Here is a 19609-nt window from a genome sequence, read left to right on the forward strand (position 1 = left end):
ATCGTTTTCGTGAGAGTCTCATCTTTCCATAGCGTCCGAACGTTATGTAGACCAAACCGTTCGGACGTTACAAATGATTTTGTAAGAAGATCGATTTTCTGGATGTCTCATGGTCTGATAAACATTGCAATATCACTGTCACCTTTCACAGCAGACGTGGAAGAGCAACATTGGCGGATGTTGTAGAATAAGAAATCTCTAGCTTTAACTGACAGATTTTTATGGTGATTTTGTTATTAAGCTAATTCGATTTCTGTGGGAGTATGAACATTGACTCACACACACAATTTCTGTATATTACATATACAACCTTTCATATTTGCATGAATCCATAATTAATGTATATATTCATAAGATTATGTATCCCATTATGAACCAGATAGATTAATAATGTGAAATAGAGAAACATTTATGATCTTATTATGGGTGCTAAAGAACACGCTGAAGACATGTGTGACATAGTTCAATGCTACATTACAGCCAAAGTTGTTTGTCCATGTCCCCCACTCATTTTACCACCTCCAAATTACTGGGGGAATTTATTGCTGGAGTGATCCTGGACTTTTTCAACAATAGGGATAACGTACACAGAAGACAGCAACGCTATAAACCTGCCCATCTCATTCGCTCACTAAGGCTAGCGAACGCAGACCCTCTCTCCAGCACACAGTGCCTGGCTGTGAATGATCCTTTTACTCCTAACACCTACACATTAATTAGGCTATTGAGAGAGGGGAACCTTTTCCTTTTGTGTGGGGTTAGCAACTGAAAGAATATATGAAAAGCCGACTAAAAGAGCTTCAAACATGACTATTGTTGCTGTAGGGTTGCACTGTGGCCTTCACCAATGGTATTTAGGCAGTACAAAATACATATATTTCATTCAACATTCTGTCTCTCTCTCTACTATATGTGATGCATCAACTTAAATAATGCATTCATAAAGTGTAGAATAAAAACTGTGTGCATATTGGAGATTAAATGGTAACCTGCTGAGAAGAAACGATCTTCCATCAAATCAAACCATACATGTCTTGATATGGCTCTCTCATCCATTCATAAATCAATAGTCATTCCACAGCATGCTCATCTTTAGTTTAGGAGAATATTGCAGTGCTGCGTGTTTAGCAAAATACAGTACTGTCTTAGGAAAAAAAGGTTTCAAAAGGGTTCTTCGGCTGTCCCCATAGGATAACCCTTTTTGGTTCCAGTTAGAACCCAAAAGGGTTCCATGTAGAACCCTCTGTCGCAAAATATTCTACATGGAACCAAAAGGTTTCTACCTGCAACTAAAAAGGGCTGTGAAAGGGCCAGAAATGAGCTGAGCTTGTGAGTGAATATATTTATTTCATTTCATTAGCAATTTTCATGAATAGTCAATGTTGCATTATGGTAATGAGCTTGAGGATATGATTACGCTCCTGGATGCGGGATTGCTCCACACCAGAAGTTAAAGAGAAACAAGCTCACAGTAAAGTCTGGATGCTTGTTATGGGGCTTTCGAGTCATCATACTGCCGCACTGAGAAGACAGGTCCTTAAAGAACTCCATGCAGGGTACTGTGGCGTGGCGCAAATGAAGGCGATTGCACGCAGCTACTGTTGGTGGCCAGGTTTGGATGCAGCTATCAAAGATAAGGCCACATCATGTTCTGCATGTCAAAAGATGAGAAACATACATCATGACACTACACCCATGACACTTCCCAGATGAGCCTTGGCAGCAAGTCCACAGACTATGCAGGCCCACTCGAGGATTGTTTGTTCTGAGACGTAGTTGATGCACACAGCAAATGGCCTGACATCAAGGTGATGAAGAGCACCTCAGCGGAGAGAACGATTGAAGTGCTACGGTCAATCTTCAGTCGCTTTGTATTGCCAATGCAATTTTTTTGCGATAATGTCCCCCAGCTGGTATCTGAAGAGTTCCAGTCATTCATGGAAGCAAATGCATTTCATCATATTAATTCAGTGGCATATCACCCTGCAACTAACGGCCTCGCTGAAAGATTTGTCCAGACGATGAAGCAAGCTTTAAAAACAACACTCAATAGGAGCCTAAACCTTCCTGTTGACCTACAGAAACACCCTCCATGCTACAACCAAAGAGTCACCCGCATCAGCCATGATGAAAAGACAGCATCGCACGTAACTTGACCTCCTGGGGCCTCCAAAGAATACACAGGTTGTACAGACACAACAGAGAGTACAAGTAGAGAGACGGAGTAAAGCTGGAAAGAGAGTTCTTGCTCTGAACTACTGCAAAGGTCCAAAGTGGATACCAGCAACATTGGTCGCACAAACAGGGCCTGTGTCGTACACAGTTCACACACCGGAGAACATCATCTGGAGGAGACACATGAATAAACTGTTGCCAGGAACCAACCTCAGAGATGACTCAAGTGACAAACCAAGATCAGCTACTGGAGACATACCATGACTACGAGCCATCACCTGAACATCCACTGCAGCAACCTACACATGTGGAAAGTGCTCCAGACTGAACCAGCCAGACTGCCTACTCAGGGAAGTTTTGCACCCCAGTCTGGGCATACACCATCACCACTCAGAGACCTGTAGACTGACCTGTACGTCATCATTACCCTGCAAGAGAAAGACAACCCCGTGAAAGGTTGAATATTTAGTTCAGACTAACCTCCAACATTGCGGCAGAATACACCCCAGGGTTAAGTCTGGGAACTGAGGCATTGTTGTCTATTGATATTCTAGTTTGTCCCTTTAGGGCACTGGTAACACCCACCTAATTATGTACATTTTAATGCTTGGAATGTTTTGTCCTGTGAAATGCATTAAACAATGCCCACGTTAGTTTCTACTCCCATCTCATGTACTGTCCTTATATTAGTTGTATAAATAATACAGTGTGCTGTACAACAGAGTCTTCACTTTTTGTTTGTTAACCTCTAGCGTCGAGCAATCCCGTATCCGGGAGCGTAATCATAGCCTCAAGCTCATTAGCATAACGCAACGTTAACTATTCATGAAATTGCAAATGAAATTAAATAAATATATTGGCTCACAAGCTTAGCCTTTTGTTAACAACACTGTCATCTCAGATTTTCAAAATATGCTTTTCAACCATAGCTAAATAAGCATTTGTGTAAGAGTATTGATAGCTAGCATAGCATTAAGCCTAGCATTCAGCAGGCAACATTTTCACAAAAACAAGAAAAGCATTCAAATAAAATCATTTACCTTTGAAGAACTTCAGATGTTTTCAATGAGGAGACTCTGAGTTAGATAGCAAATGTTCAGTTTTTCCCAAAATATTATTTGTGTAGGAGAAATCGCTCTGTTTTGTTCATCACGTTTGGCTAAGAAAAAACCCTGAAAATTCAGTCATTACAACGCCAAACTTTTTTCCAAATTAACTCCATAATATCGACAGAAACATGGCAAACGTTGTTTAGAATCAATCCTCAAGGTGTTTTTCACATATCTATTTGATGATAAATCATTTGTGGCAATTGCCACGAAGCTGGAGATTGCGCAATAATTTCGACGGAGGACACCAAGCGGACCAAGCGGACACCTGGTAAATGTAGTCTCTTATGGTCAATCTTCCAATGATATGCCTACAAATACGTCACAATGCTGCAGACACCTTGGGGAAATGACAGAAAGTGTTGGCTCATTCCTGGTGCATTCACAGCGCATTCAAAATCTGGGGCATTTCCTGTATGAAATTTCATCTTGGTTTCGCCTGTAGCATTCGTTCTGTGGCACTCACAGACAATATCTTTGCAGTTTTGGAAACACCAGTGTTTTCTTTCCAAAGCTGTCAATTATATGCATAGTCGAGCATCTTTTCGTGACAAAATATCAAAAATTAAAAGAGCGCCCCCTATATCGAAGAAGTTAACCTGTTGAAACTCTAGGGGCGCAATTTCATTTTTGGATGAAAAACGTTCCCATTTTAAACAAGATATTTTGTCACAAAAAGATGCTCGACTATGCATATAATTGATTGCTTTCGAAAGAAAACACTCTGACGTGTCCAGAACTGCAAAGATATTTTCTGTGCGTGCCCTAGAACGTGAGCTTCAGGCAAAACCAAGATGAGACGGCATCCAGGAAATCAGCAGGATTTTTGAGGCTCTGTTTTCCATTGTCTCCTTATATGGCTGTGAATGCGAGAGGAGTAAGTCTGCCCTTTCTGTCGTTTCCCCAAGGTGTCTGCAGCATTGTGACGTATTTGTAGGCATATCATTGGAAGATTGACCATAAGAGACCACATTTACCAGGTGTCCGCCCGGTGTCCTGCGCCGAAATTGGTGCGCAAAAGTCAGCTGCAAGTATTTTTCCACAGAATTCAGAGGAGAATGCAGGCTTCCACGAACGATATATCAATGAAGAGATATGTGAAAAAACACCTTGAGGATTGATTCCAAACAACGTTTGCCATGTTTCGGTCGATATTATGGAGTTAATTCGGAAAAAGTTTGACGTTGTAGGTGACTGAATTTTCGGTTCGTTTCGGTAGCCAAATGTGATGTACAAAACGGAACGATTTCTCCTACACACAGACGCTTTCAGGAAAAACTGCGCATTTGGTATGTAACTGAGAGTCTCCTCATTGAAAACATCCGAAGCTCTTCAAAGGTAAATGATTTTATTTATTTGGTTATCTGGTTTTTGTGAAAATGTTGCGTGCTAAATGCTACTCAAAATGCTAAGCTAGCTTAGCATACTCTTACACAAATTAGTCAATTGCTATGGTTCAAAAGCATATTTGTATCTGTAACACAGCCATTTTAACCTTATCATAGCTGACACTGTTGTCTACACCAAGAGTTGAATATGCTTCCTGCGATTTACCAGTCAACACACACTGCAACATTAGAAATTTCTTGCGGATCAGTGGGACGCTACCGTCCCACCTGGCCAACATCCGTTGAAATTGCAGAGCGCCAAATTCAAATTAAATTACTATAAATATTCAACTTTCATGAAATCACAAGTGCAATACATCAAAATAAAGCTTAACGTGTTGTTAATCCAGCCACCATGTCAGATTTCAAAAAGGCTTTATGGCGAAAGCAAACCATGGGATTATCTGAGGACAGCGCCCAGCACACAAATACAAAACAAATCATTTTCAACCAGGGAGTTGCGACACGAAAATCAGAAATAGCTATATAATATATGCCTTACCGTTGAAGATCTTCTTCTGTTGGCACTCCAAAATGTCCTAGAAACATCACAAATGATCCTTTTGTTCGATAAATGTATTCTTTATATCCCCAAAATGTACATTTACTTGGCTCGTTTGATTCAGAAATACATTGGTTCCAACTCGCCCAACATGACTAGAAAGTATCTAATAACTTACCTGTAAAACTTGGTCCAAACATTTCACACAACGTTCCTAATCCATTGTTATGTATCCTAAAACGTCAATAAAATTAAAGACAGGATAAACTGTGTTCAATACCGGACAAAAACAAAGTGAAGCACGTCCCGGGTCCAAAAGACTTGAGTCCCTTTGTGTGACAAATGGAAAGGAAAGGAATACTTATTCATTTCTCAAAGGAAAAACATCAACCAATTTCGAAAAATTGTTGACGTCTGCAAGCATATTTCTATTAAAAAGGGATTACATAGAAAACTAATGGAAAACACATTGAGCTAAAAAACATTTTTCCCTGGATGGATTGTGCTCAGGGCTTCGCCTGCCAAATAAGTTCTGTTATACTCACAGACATTATTCAAACAGTTTTAGAAACGTCAGAGTGGTTTCTATCCAAATCCACTCATAATATGCATATCCTAGCTTCGGGACGTGAGTTGCAGGCAGTTTACTTTGGGCACGCTTTTCATCCGGACGTGAAAATACTGCCTCCAAAGCCCAAAGAGGTTTTAAGACAGAGAATCGTTATTGGCTTTAGCGGTAAAAAAATACCAAAGAACGCGCTCTCATTCACACGCTTGGAAACACTATAGCCAAAATGGGAGCCACCTAGAAAAACTACAACTTCTGGCTCATTTTTCCAAAAACCAGCCTGAAACTCTTTCTAAAGATGGTTGACATCTAGTGGAAGCCCTAGGAACTGCAATCGGGCACGATTTCGCCCTGTTATAAAAGTGCCAGCCATTGAAATCAGTGGTAGGATGAAAACATTTTTTTAGGATGGTTTGTCCCCAGGTTTTCACCTGCCATTTCAGTTCTGTTATACTCACCAACATTATTTTAACCGTTTAAAAAACTTTAGAGTGTTTTCTATCAAAAGCTACAGATTATATGCATATCCTAGCTTCTGGGCCTGAGTAGCAGACTGTTTACTTTGGGCACGCTTTTCATCCGGAGGTGAAAATACCGCTCCCTATCCCAAAGAAGTTTTAAGGTGTGATCAGAATCAGGCCAAATATTAGGACCAACAATACGCTCAAACAACGAAAAGAACGCCTCAGGGTCCTTACGGCAACAGCCGTAAGTTTCCAACAATATCAAAAGTGTCCGGGGCACGGCAGAGAGAGGATCAACCCCTAGTACATTCAGGGTCACTTTTCCAAAGCAAACTCTCCCGAGAGCTTTCCTTCCCTAATCAGTTCTAGCCGCTCTTGTTGCAGCATGATGAAAGCACGCTCCAAATCCTGTTTAAATTCTTTCCTATTCATACTTATCTTCTTATGGCTGCAGGGGCAGTATTGAGTAGCTTGGATGAAAGGTGCCCATATCAAATGGCCTGCTCCTCAGTCATAGTTGCTAATATTTGCATATTATTATTAGTATTGGATAGAAAACACTCTGAAGTTTCTAAAACTGTTTGAATGATGTCTGTGAGTATAACAGAACTCATATCGGCAGACAAAATCCTGAGTTGAAATCAAAACAGGAAGTCAGAAATCTGAGCTTGTCCCGAATGAAATCCCCTTGAGATATGAATGATGTTGCACTACCTAGGGGTTCCACTAGATGTCAACCATCAATAGAAATTATAAAGAGGCTTCTATGTTGTTGTGGGAGTGAATGAGAGCAGAATATATCAGCTGTCCATCAAGCAGCCATTTTGTGATCCCACTTTTTCCTCATGGTAGTCACTTGCGTTCCATGGCTCACGAAGACAAGAATGAAAACTCCGGTTGGAACTTTATTGAAGCTATATGTTAAAACCAGTTGCGACGAGCAAACCCGTATCTGGGAGCGTAATCATAGCCTCAAGTGCATTAGCATAAAGCAACTTTTCCTATTCATGAAAATCGCAAATGAAATGAAATAAATATTTTCAAACACAAGCTTAGCCTTTTGTTAACAACACTGTCATCTCAGATTTTCAAAATAAGCGTTACAGCCAACGCTAGACAAGCATTTGTGTAAGTTTATCATGGCATAATGCTATGCTAGACTCTGCTGGCAGCAGGCAACATTTTCACGAAAATAAGAAAAGCAACCAAATTAAATCATTTACCTTTGAAGAACTTCGGATGCTTTCACTCAGGAGACTCCCAGTTAGATAGCAAATGTTCCTTTTTTCCAAAAATATTATTTTTGTAGGCGAAAAAGTTCCCATTTCTTCACCATGATTGGCTGAGAAATCGACCGAAAAATGCTACAATTATAACGCCAAACTTTTTTCAAAATTAGCTACATAATATCGACAGAAACACGGCAAACGTTATTTAGGATCCATCCTCAAGGTGTTTTTAACAAATGTATTTGATAATATATCCGTCGAGGCAGTTGGTTTCTCATAAAAAGCGATTGAAAAAATGGCTACCTCAGTATTTTACGCAAGGTTTTCTGCGGGAGACACCATGTGACCACATGCCATATATGGTCCCTTACAGCCATTCTTCAAGGGAAATGCCTAAAAATAAGTCACAATGCTGTAGACACCTTGGGGAAAACGTGGAGAACGTAAGCTCATTCGTAGCTCATTCACAGCCATATAAGGAGTCATTGGCATGAGGCGGTTTCAAAAAATGCGGCACTTCCTGGTTGGATTTTTATCTGGGTTTCACCTGTAACATCAGTTCTGTGGCACTCACAGACAATATCCTTGCAGTTTTGGAAACGTCAGAGTGTCTTCTTTCCAAAACTGTCAATTATATGCATAGTCGAGCATCTTTTCGTGAAAAAATATCTTGTTAACCTATTGATGCTCTGGGGGCGCAATTTCATTTTTGGATGAAAAACGTTCCCGTTTTAAACAAGATATTTTGTCACAAAAAGATGCTCGACTATGCATATAATTGCTACCGTTCGAAAGAAAACACTCTGACGTGTCCAGAAATACAAAGATCTTCTCTGTGCGTGCCCTAAAACGTGAGCTTCAGGCAAAACCAAGATGAGATGGCATCCAGGAAATGACAAGGATTTTTGAGGCTCTGTTTTTCAAGATCTCCTTATATGGCTGTGAACGCAAGAGGAATTAGTCAGCCCTTTCTGTCGTTTCCCCAAGGTGTCTGCAGCATTGTGACGTATTTGTGGGCAGATCATTGGAAGATTGACCATAACAGACCACATTTACCACGTGTCCGCTCGGTGTCCTGCGCCGAAATTGGTGCGCAAAGTCACCTGCCAGTATTTTTCCATGGGACACAGAGAGGAAAGCAAGCTTCCACGAACTGCATGTCAATGAAGAGATATGTGAAAAAACACCTTGAGGATTGATTCCAAACAACGTATTTTTCCAAAAGTTTCACGGGACTGCATTTTCGTATTTTTCCTCATTGAAAAAACATCGCATTTGGTATGTGACTGAGACTCTCCTCATTGAAAACATCAAAGCTCTTCAAAGGTAAATGATTTTATTTATTTGGTTATCTGGTTTTTGTGAAAATGTTGCGTGCTACATGCTACACAAAATGCTATGCTAGCTTTGCATACTCTTACACAAATTAGTCAATTTCTATGGTTCAAAAGCATATTTTGAAAATCTGAGATGACAGTGTTGTTAAGAAAAGGCTAAGCTTGAGAGCAAACGCATTATTTTAATTTTATTTGCGATTTTCAGAAATCGTTAACGTTGCGTTATGCTAATGAGCCTCTGAGGTTTTAGTCACGATCCCGGATCCGGGATGAGTTTCAAGAAGTTAAAAACGGGAACGTTTTTCATCCAAAAATTAAAAGAGCGCCCCCTAAATCCAACTGGTTAAAAACATCCTAATGATTGATTCTGTACTTAGTTTGATTGTTTAATATCACTTTTTAAAGTTTAATATCGCTTTTTGAAGTTTGTCCGATATACCGCTGACCAGAATTAGCGTTTGAATATGTATACCAAACACTAACAAAAGAAGGTATTTGGACATAAATAACGGACATTTTCGAACAAAACAAACATGTATTGTGGACTTGCGATTCCTGGAGTGCTTTCTGATGTAGATCATCAAAGGTAAGGGATTATTTATCATGTAATTTCTTGTTTATGTTGACACCATTTTTGCAGCTGTGGTGTTTTTATATTGAGCTCCGTCTCAGATTATTGCATGCATTTCTTTTTCCGTTAAGTTTTTTTGTAATCTGAAACAGCGGATGCATTAAGGAGAGGTATATCTATAATTCCATGTGTATAACTATAGTATCATCTACTTTTATGATGAGTATTTCTGTTGAATGATGTGGCTATTGTGGCAAACCTCTTCAAGGTTAGGAGCGTTTGTCACAAACTAAGTGGTAAACTGTCACCAAATCACCCAAGAATGAGAGTTCTTTCGAACAGGACAGTACCTGTGTGTTTGTTTCTCCGTCCTGGTCCACCCAGGCCGTAGGAGAGGTCAAGGATAGCAGGGTTCGGTACACGAATCGGGTTCTCGGTAGGTCCAGGTCCAAACGCCAACAGGTAAGTCCAAAACAGTCCAGCTCATACACGGTAAATCCAGCCAATCTCTATTGTCTCTTTCTCTATTGTTCATAGATCCTTCCAGCACTCTCTTCTCCTCTTCCTGGTTTTCTTGACCCTTTATCTGTGGGTTGGCTCCACCTTCTGAGGGTTCCCCTTGCTTCTGGGACTTGTAGTTTTGGTGGTCGGCCATTTTGTGATCTGTAGTTCTGACAGGGGTAGCCATTTTAGTGATCGGGCAGAGCCCGTTTATTAGTTCTGCTCTCACATATCTGCCATTTACCACTCGACCCCCTTCTTTGCCACACAATGCAAAATCACTTTTTGGAACTGGTGAATCTAACGCGCCAATGTAAACTCAGATTTTTTAAATATAAATATGAACTTTTTCAAAAAAACATGCATGTATTGTGTAACATGAAGTCCTGTGAGTGTCATCTGATGAAGATAATTCAAGGTTAGTGATTATTTTATCTTTTTTCTGTTTTTTTAATGCTATATTTTGCTGTAAAATGGCTGTGCTTATTGTGGTTTGGTGGAGACCTAACATAATCGTTTGCAATGCTTTCGCTGAAAAGCCTATTTGAAATTGGACACTTTGGTGGGATTAACAACGAAAATAGATTTAAAATAATATAAAACACATGTATGTTTTAGGAATTGTAATTATGAGATTTCTGTGGTTTGAATTTTGGCGCCCTCTATTTTCACTGGTAGTTGTCATATCGATACCGGTATGGAGATTGCAGACTTAACAGGTTAACATGATCATGCTCTAGCTTAACACAATCATGCACCAGTTTAGCTTGTTCCAAAATCCACTCCCGAACCCGCTAATGCTCTAGTTTAGCTTGCTCCTGCTCTATTTGTAAAATAAGTAGTTATTTCTGCTGTTCAAAAGAAAGACTACTAAGTCTAACAGACGGAGTGGTCATTGTAGTGAAACGGGGAGACAAAATAACCATGCCTAACGTATTCCAAAGTAGAACATGTCGCTAAGCCTAACATGGAAAAAGAAAGATTATAGCTCTGGGTAGAATCTAAAATAGTATAAAAAATATTTAGATTTGTTTAACACTTTGTTGGTTACTACATGAATCCACATGTGCTATTCCATAGTTGATTTCTTCACTATTATTCTACAAAGTAGAAAACAGTCAAACTAAAGAGAAACCCCTGAATGAGTAGATATGCTGTATATATTTCCTTTATTATAATTTTTGGTGTCACATTTATTTATATATTTTTTGCTTCCTCGTGGGCCACCCACGGGCCTGGGCCCAGGGGATTCAGCCCCAGTAAGTCCCTGCATTAATCTGGCCCTGATGTTTGCATGTGTATGTGTGTGCTCGTTGGTATATTTGTGTGTGTGTGTGCCTGTGTGTTGGTTTGAAGGCTACAGCATTATTTATAAATGGTGTAATTACAACAGTCCCTGTTGTCCAGTGGGAGAGTAGCTAGTAGCTACATTAACTGTACATCACAGTACCATAGTTTAAACCAGTCCAAGCATGTGTCTGTATTATGCAGAATGCCTCACCTCTGTCTGTCTATGGCTCATACATATTAACGTATGCAGAATAGATGCTCCACAACTGGCCTTACGCTGCATCGCCCTGCATGGCTCTGCACTACAGAAGCATGTGGGTGTCACTTTACATTAAATACACTGCTTGGATAATTTCATCTGGTATGGGACCTGCAAATCACAATGTCCACTGAGCATATAACCAGCTTGTCGGCTCACCTTTTTGAAATATTATATGCAAAATATGCACATAGATTTTGATGGAGGTAAAAAAATTGTGCGTTTGCTAGATGAAGTGGGTGGTTTGGAGTAGTTTCGGATGGTGAAGTTGGAGTTTGAATCTGTAGTGTTATCTAAGGGCATTAGATTGGGTTAGATAGATGTTCTTCAAACCCAAACTTCTATTTTTAAATCTCTCTCTCTTTGTTGTTCTTATAATTTTTTGTTTTTGTTGACATTGTCAACTCAAGCATACATTGGTAACTTTTTTTCTCTCTATTTTGGCATGGAAAATAGAGGCCATGAGTAACTTAGTCATAAAGAATTACCCTGATTGGCCTATAGGTGACGATGTTATAAGCAGTCTCACGTAAACCCTCATATCTGCCACCCCATTTGACCTAGTGACTTGAAACTGTGTATGTAGGTGTTACAGGAGGCTGACGAGGGGAGGGCGGCTCATAGTAATGGTCAGAATGGAGTCAATGGAATGGAAACCTCCAGCCTACCACGAGCTCGTCCTCCCCAATTAAGGTGCCACCAACCTCCTGTGGTAGGCATCTTTCCTAATGCTGAACACATTTGCGTGAAGGACCCATAAGGTTCGTCAGGATAGATTTTCCTCCACCTTGGACATTTTGGAAAAACCTTCAAACAATTATTCCCAAGAACCATAATGTCACCAAATTCGGGATGTACTGTAGGCCCATGGTAGAGCTCTTACTTAGTTTGAGCAAAGTCAAGGGATTGGTTACAAGATTACTGAGTTGTTGATACATCAGGAACTCCGATTTTACGTGTCAATTTAAATCCTTTGAAAATCCAATACGAAAAGTGCTTTCAGGCTTACTAGCCAGCGACAGTGTCTGCTTCTAGACTCGGGAGCTCATGGGGGCTTCAGGAGTCAGTGGGTAAGATGATTTTACCTTGATGGCGTAGCTCATCTGGGACTCATCAATGTGAACTGGACATGACACAGTGTCCTAAGCATGTTGAACAGAAGGAAGACAACAACAGAGGACTCCCCACTGGGCACACAATGTCATTTCAACGTGGACATGTGAGTCATTTCGGGGGTTGAGACATTGATCAATGAGATTTCAACCTTTATTCACCTACTCAAAAAGACAGGCAGAGGTTTGTTGAATTCCATAATGTGTTAAGACTATGCTTTTAACCATCTAAAAGTCCAATGGAAAAACTGTCAGATTTATGCTTCATTTGTCATCTAAATGTGTTATCACTGCACTTTCAACCATTTAAAAGCACAAGAAAGTTAAAATGGGAAAACAATGTCAGTGTCACGTTCTGACCTTAGTTCTTTTATTATGACTTTGTTTTAGTATGGTCAGGGTGTGAGTTGGGTGGGTTGTCTATGTTCTGTTTTCTATGTTGTGTTTGCTTTTGGCCTGGTATGGTTCTCAATCAGAGGCATGTGTCGTTAGTTGTCTCTGATTGAGAATCATACTTAGGTAGCCTTTTTGTGGGTGTTTATTTTCTGTGTGTTCCACACGGAACTGTTTGTTATTTCACGTTTCGTTTATTGTTTTGTTTCAGTGTTCCCTTGTTTAAATAAAGAGCATGAACACGTACCACGCTGCGCATTGGTCCTCCGATCCTTACCACTCCTCCTCGTCAACCGTTACAGTCAGATTTTTTGTATTTATACAACAATTTAATGTTATCACTGTGTTTCATCTAACAGCACAACTAAATAACCCGAATTGTAGTTGAGATTACATTAAAAGTACATAGTGCAAGGGATCAATGCTGTTTGCGATTCTGCAGATATATCTTGAACATGCACACTTTCTATGATTACATAATATGACTTTATTAGTTACATCTTCAAAATGTGGCTATGGATGAGTTACTCATTTTAAAGTAGAATAACAACTGTAACATTAGTTAGTAGGATAGCCTTAATAACTTTAGGCTATTTACTTTTACAAAAGTCACACTGAATTGTGTTAAGCTGACAATACAATCAAATATCAATAATTAAAGGAGATGTGTCTAATGCTTGGATATTTTGATTTTGGCCACTGGCTAAATCCTATTCAAAGTTAAGAATAGGATTTAATCTAAACAAACTTTAAATGCATTTTAAGTAAAGATTTATTTTATTTAGTCATTAAAACTAGTTTTTCAACCACTCCATACATTTTTTTTAACAAACTATTGTTTCGGCAAGTCGATTAGGACATCTACTTTCTGCATGACACAAGTAATTTTTCCAACAATCGTTAAACAGTCAGATTATTTCACTTACAATTCACTGTATCACAAATCCAGTGGGTCAAAGTTTACATACACTAAGTTGACTGTGACTTTAAACAGCTTAGAAAATTACAGAAAATTATGTCATGGCTTTAGAAGCTTCTGATGGGCTAATTGGCATCATTTGAGTCAATTGGAGGTGTACCTGTGGATGTATTTCTAGGCCTACCTACAAACTCAGTGCCTCTTTGCTTGACATCATGGGAAAATCAAAAGAATCAGCCAAAACCTCAGACAAAAAATTGTAGACCTCAACAAGTCTGGTTTATCCTTGGGAGCAATTTCCAAACGTCTGAAGTTACCATGTTCATCTGTACGAACAATAGTACGCAAGTAAAAACGCCATTGGACCACACAGCCGTCATTCCGCTCAGGAAGGAGACAGGTTCTGTCTCCTAGAGATGAACGTACTTTGGTGCGAAAAGTGCAAATCAATCCCAGAACAACAGCAAATGACCTTGTGAAGATGCTGGAGGAAACCGGTACAAAAGTATCTATATCCACAGTAAAATGAGTCCTATATCGATATAACCTGAAAGGATTCTCAGCAGTGAAGAAGCCACTGCTCCAAATCTGCCATGAAAAAGTCAGACTACGGATTGCAACTGCAAATGGGGACAAAGATTGCATTTTTTGAGAAATTGTCTCTGGTCTGATGAAACAAAAATAGTACTGTTTGGCCATAATGACCATAGTTACAGTGGGGCAAAAAAGTATTTAGTCAGCCACCAATTGTGAAAGTTCTCCTATTCAAAAAGATGAGAGAGGCCTGTAATTTTCATCATAGGTACACTTCATCTATGACAGACAAAATGAGAAAAAAAATCCAGAAAATCACATTGTAGGATTTTTAATGAATATATTTGCGAATTATGGTGGAAAATAAGTATTTGGTCACCTACAAACAAGCAAGATTTCTGGCTCTCACAGACCTTTAACTTCTTTAAGAGGCACCTCTGTCCTCCACTCGTTACCTGCATTAATGGCACCTGTTTGAACTTGGTATCAGTATAAAAGACACCTGTCCACAACCTCAAACAGTCACACTCCAAACTCCACTATGGCCAAGATCAAAGAGCTGTCAAAGGACACCAGAAACAAAATTGTAGACCTGCACCAGGCTGGGAAGACTGAATCTGCAATAGGTAAGCAGCTTGGTTTGAAGAAATCAACTGTGGGAGCAATTATTAGGAAATGGAAGACATACAAGACCACTGATAATCTCCCTCGATCTGGGGCTCCACGCAAGATCTCACCCCGTGGGGTCAAAATTATCACAAGAACGGTGAACAAAAATCCTAGAGCCACACGGGGGGACCTAGTGAATGACCTGCAGAGAGCTGGGATCAAAGTAACAAAGCCTACCATCAGTAACACACTACGCCGCCAGGGACTCAAATCCTGCAGTGCCAGACGTGTCCCCCTGCTTAAGCCAGTACATGTCCAGGCCCGTCTGAAGTTTGCTAGAGGCATTTGGATGATCCAGAAGAAGATTGGGAGAATGTCATACGGCCAGATGAAACCAAAATATAACTTTTTGCTAAAAACTCAACTCGTCGTGTTTGGAGGACAAAGACTGCTGAGTTGCATCCAAACAACATGGGGGTGGAAACATCATGCTTTGGGGCTGTTTTTCTGCAAAGGGACCAGGATGACTGAACCGTGTAAAGGAAAGAATGAATGGGGCCATGTATTGTGAGATTTTGAGTGAAAACCTCCTTCCATCAGCAAGGGCATTGAAGATGAAACGTGGCTGGGTCTTTCAGCATGACAATGATCCCAAATACACCGCCCGTGCAATGAAAGAGTGGTTTCGTAAGAAGCATTTCAATGTCCTGGAGTGGCCTAGCCAGTCTCCAGATCTCAACCACATAGAAAATCTTTGGAGAGAGTTGAACTTCCGTGTTGCCCAGCAACAGCCCCAAAACATCACTGCTCTGGAGGAGATCTGCATGGAGGAATGGGCTAAAATACCAGCAACAGTTTGTGAAAACCTTGTGAAGACTTACAGAAAACTGTTGACCTCTGTCAATGCCAACAAAGGGTATATAACAAAGTATTGCGATAAACTTTTGTTATTGACCAAATACTTATTTTCCACCATAATTTGCAAATAAATTCATTAAAAATCCTACAATGTGATTTTCTGGATTTTTTTTCTTCTCATTTTGTCTGTCATAGTTGAAGTGTACCTATGATGAAAATTACAGGCCTCATCGTTTTAAGTGGGAGAACTTGCACAATTGGTGGCTGACTAAATACTTTTTTGCCACACTGTATGTTAGGAGGAAAAAGGGGGAGGTTTGCAAGCCGAAGAATACCATCCCAACCGCAAATGGGTCTTCCAAATGGACAATAACCCCACGCATACTTCCAAAGTTGTGGCTTAAGGACAACAAAGTCAAGGTATTGGAGTGGGCATCACAAAGCCCTTACCTCAATCCTATAGAAAATGTGTGGGCACAACTGAAAAACTGTGTGCGAGGAAGGAGGCCTACAAACCTGACTCAGTTACACCAGCTTTGTCAGGAGGAAAGGGACAAAATTCAACCAACTTATTGTGGGAAGCTTGTGGAAGGCTTCCTGAAACATTTGACCCAAGTGAAAAAAATTAAAGACAATGCTACCAAATACTAATTGAGTTATGTAAACTTCTGACCTACTGGGAATGTGATGAAATAAATAAATGCTGAAATAAATCATTCTCCCTACTATTATTCTGACATTTCACGTATTTAAAACAAAGTGGTGATCCTAACTGACCTACAACAGGGAATTTTTACTTGGATTAAATGTCAGGAATTGTGAAAAACTGAGTTTAAATGTATTTGGCTAAGATGTATGTAAACTTTCGACTTCAAATGTACATGTACAATACCAGGCCATACACCTCAGCTTTCAATGCCATGAATTCCAAGTATGGACAGCCCTGCCAGTTCATGCAGAGAGAAATTGGCAATGTCCTCAATGCGCCACATCTGAGGATAGGAGATCACACAGCCTTCCAAGAATTTGCTTTCTCCATCCAATCGTGTTAGGCATGCTGTAGACATTGGAAGGTGACCAGGGTGTTGAGTTCAAGTGTGGTTCACATGGACAGGTTGCTTGGTTTTTGAAAGAAAATCCGTTTTTTTTGTCCATTTAAAAAAAACATCAAATTGATCAGAAATACAGTGTAGTCATTGTTAATGTTGTAAATGACTACTGTAGCTGGAAACGGCTGATTTTTAATGGAATATCTACATAGGCATACAGAGGCCCAATATCAGCAACCATCACTCCTCTGTTCCAATAGCACATTGTGTTAGCTAATCCAAGTTTATAATTTTAAAAGGCTAATTGATCATTAGAAAACCATTTTGCAATTATAGAAGCAATTACAACTGGCCTTCTTTTGACTAGTTGAGTATCTGGAGCATCAGCATTTGTGAGTTCGATTACAGGCTCAAAATGGCCAGAATCAAAGGCCTTTCTTTTGAAACTCAGTTTTTTCTTGTTCTGAGAAATGAAGGCTATTCCATGCGAGAAATGTCCAAGAAACTGAAGATCTCGTACAATGCAGTGTACTACTCCCTTCACAGAACAACGCAAACTGTCTTTAACCAGAGTAGAAAAAGGAGTGGGAGGCTCCTGTGCACAACTGAGCAAGAGGACAAGTACATTAGAGTGTCTAGTTTGAGAAACAGACACCTCGCAAGTCCTCAACTAGCAGCTTCATTAAATAGTATCCGCAAAACGCCATTCTTAATGTCAACAGTGAGGAGGCGACTCCGGGATGCTGGCCTTCTACTTTTACTGAAGTTTGGCAATTAGGTACTTTTTTCACCACAGTGTTCATGTCCTGAGTTCAAGCAGCTGTCAAGGGAAAAGGTTAGGGAGTGGATCTCAGTTCAAGGTCGCTGCTGGAAGTGTGCGAGGAAAATCCCCAAAGGACTGCACCCTCAACAAACCATGCAACACCTGCAAGGAGTTAGACCTGATAGTGCTACATGGGGTGATACCACTCGTCTTTATGGTCATTACCTCATCCTATAGTGACAGGGGCGTCAGAGCCTCACAGTGTTGTTCTGACAGATGGCAAACCATACCCCTTCCTCCAATTGCCATTTAGGCACGCCACCCTCCCCTAGAACTGCCATCCATGGTGCTTTATTGGGCAGCAGTGCCACTTGCCTTCATCATCCTCCTTCCTGACCCGGACCCAGTCACTCCCAACTTCCTCTTTATCGACAGCTTTCTGCCTCAAGCTTTCTATGCTGACAGTGTTCTCGTTGGTCAAGGCGCCATAGCCAAATCATGGCTGACCTTAACTGGGAAAACTTCAATCCCACCACAGACCAGTGGCCTGTCTGATTCCCTTCCCAGAGGTCAAGGATGACCCAAATTAAACCAGGCCACTTAGGACTAAGAGCAAAACCAGGCCACTTAGAACTAAGAGCAAAACCAGAAGAGACAGCTTATGGAGGCGGCTGTAGCAAATGCTAATTTTTCTTATACATTTTAGTAAACTGTCCCTTTTACTGCAGGCAACCTCTGAGCCATAGAGATGCATAGTGATCTCAATGTACCAATCCTCAATGGTGTGGCCCATGTTAGAGGCTTTTGGGAACTAGAGACCTCTATACATCTATATGCTTTGAGTGCACCTGCAATCAATTTCACTTGTTAAATACCTGTCTTTCAGTTCAGTGGCAAATAATCCATGCCTTGGAAAATCTCTCCAGCATTTATCCCTTTTACTTCCTTGATCTCTGTGTCCAATATCCAATGTGCATAACCAACCATATTGTTAAAAATGTTCCTTTGTTTTGTGTCAGTCAATCTTCATCTAAAGATGCACTGTTGGAAATAGTAGAATGTTTGCATGGATAGTAATATTGGATATACCTTGAAATTAAAATATATTTTGTAAATGCTTTGGAGGGAATTTATGGTTTAAGAATTCTAAGTTGTATGCAATATGATTGTGTGAATTTATTTTGTAATAAAACATTTTTTAAATTGACCTTTATTTAACCAGGTAGGCCAGTTGAGAACAAGTTCTCATTTACAACTGTAGTAGCCTGCTCATCTTCCTTTTTTCACAGCTGTCACAAAAAAATGCTTCTATTTAGTTTTAACATATTTAGTGGGGGCAAGTTTTTTTAAATTATATATATATATTTTTTATCTGAACGTGGTCCAATTTCTACAACTCAGAGCAGTTTGTCTCATCCAAATCAAGAAATCCAAAGTACATATATGTGCTCCCATTTGCCCATGTTTTTTAAAATACTTTGAATGGTAAAATGTTGTGATACTATCAAACCATCCTGTGGGATAAGCACATTCATATTTTTTTATTTATCCTTTATTTAGCTAAAAAGGTTCTAACCTTTGTTATGTTGCAGTGGAAAATCAGTCACCTTTCACCATTCAACATGCTATGATGTGATTGTTTGGTTCATCTGGACTTTGACCTTTGCTAACAGTGTTTTCATGTGGGCACAGCATACCTGTGTCCTTGGTTGGAGTGCTCTCTGAGACACTGCGGCAGGCAGCGACCGGGAGTAAAGAGAAGCACTCGAGGAAAAGACAAATGAATCAGAAATTAGGTGTGTTGTTTCACTCATGCTTTCAGGCAGTTTACTTCCCCCCTCGCACGGTCCTTCCTCCCTTCTTCTACCCTGATGACCTGAATGGGAGTAGAGAAGACGGAGTCATTCACCCATCTGCTCAAGACTCTGTAGCGCTCCAGGGGACTGGTTTTCTTGTCTATTCCTATACTGAATTAATCA

Source organism: Oncorhynchus masou, chromosome 23, assembly GCF_036934945.1.
Source record: "Oncorhynchus masou masou isolate Uvic2021 chromosome 23, UVic_Omas_1.1, whole genome shotgun sequence".
Taxonomy (NCBI): Eukaryota; Metazoa; Chordata; class Actinopteri; order Salmoniformes; family Salmonidae; genus Oncorhynchus; species Oncorhynchus masou.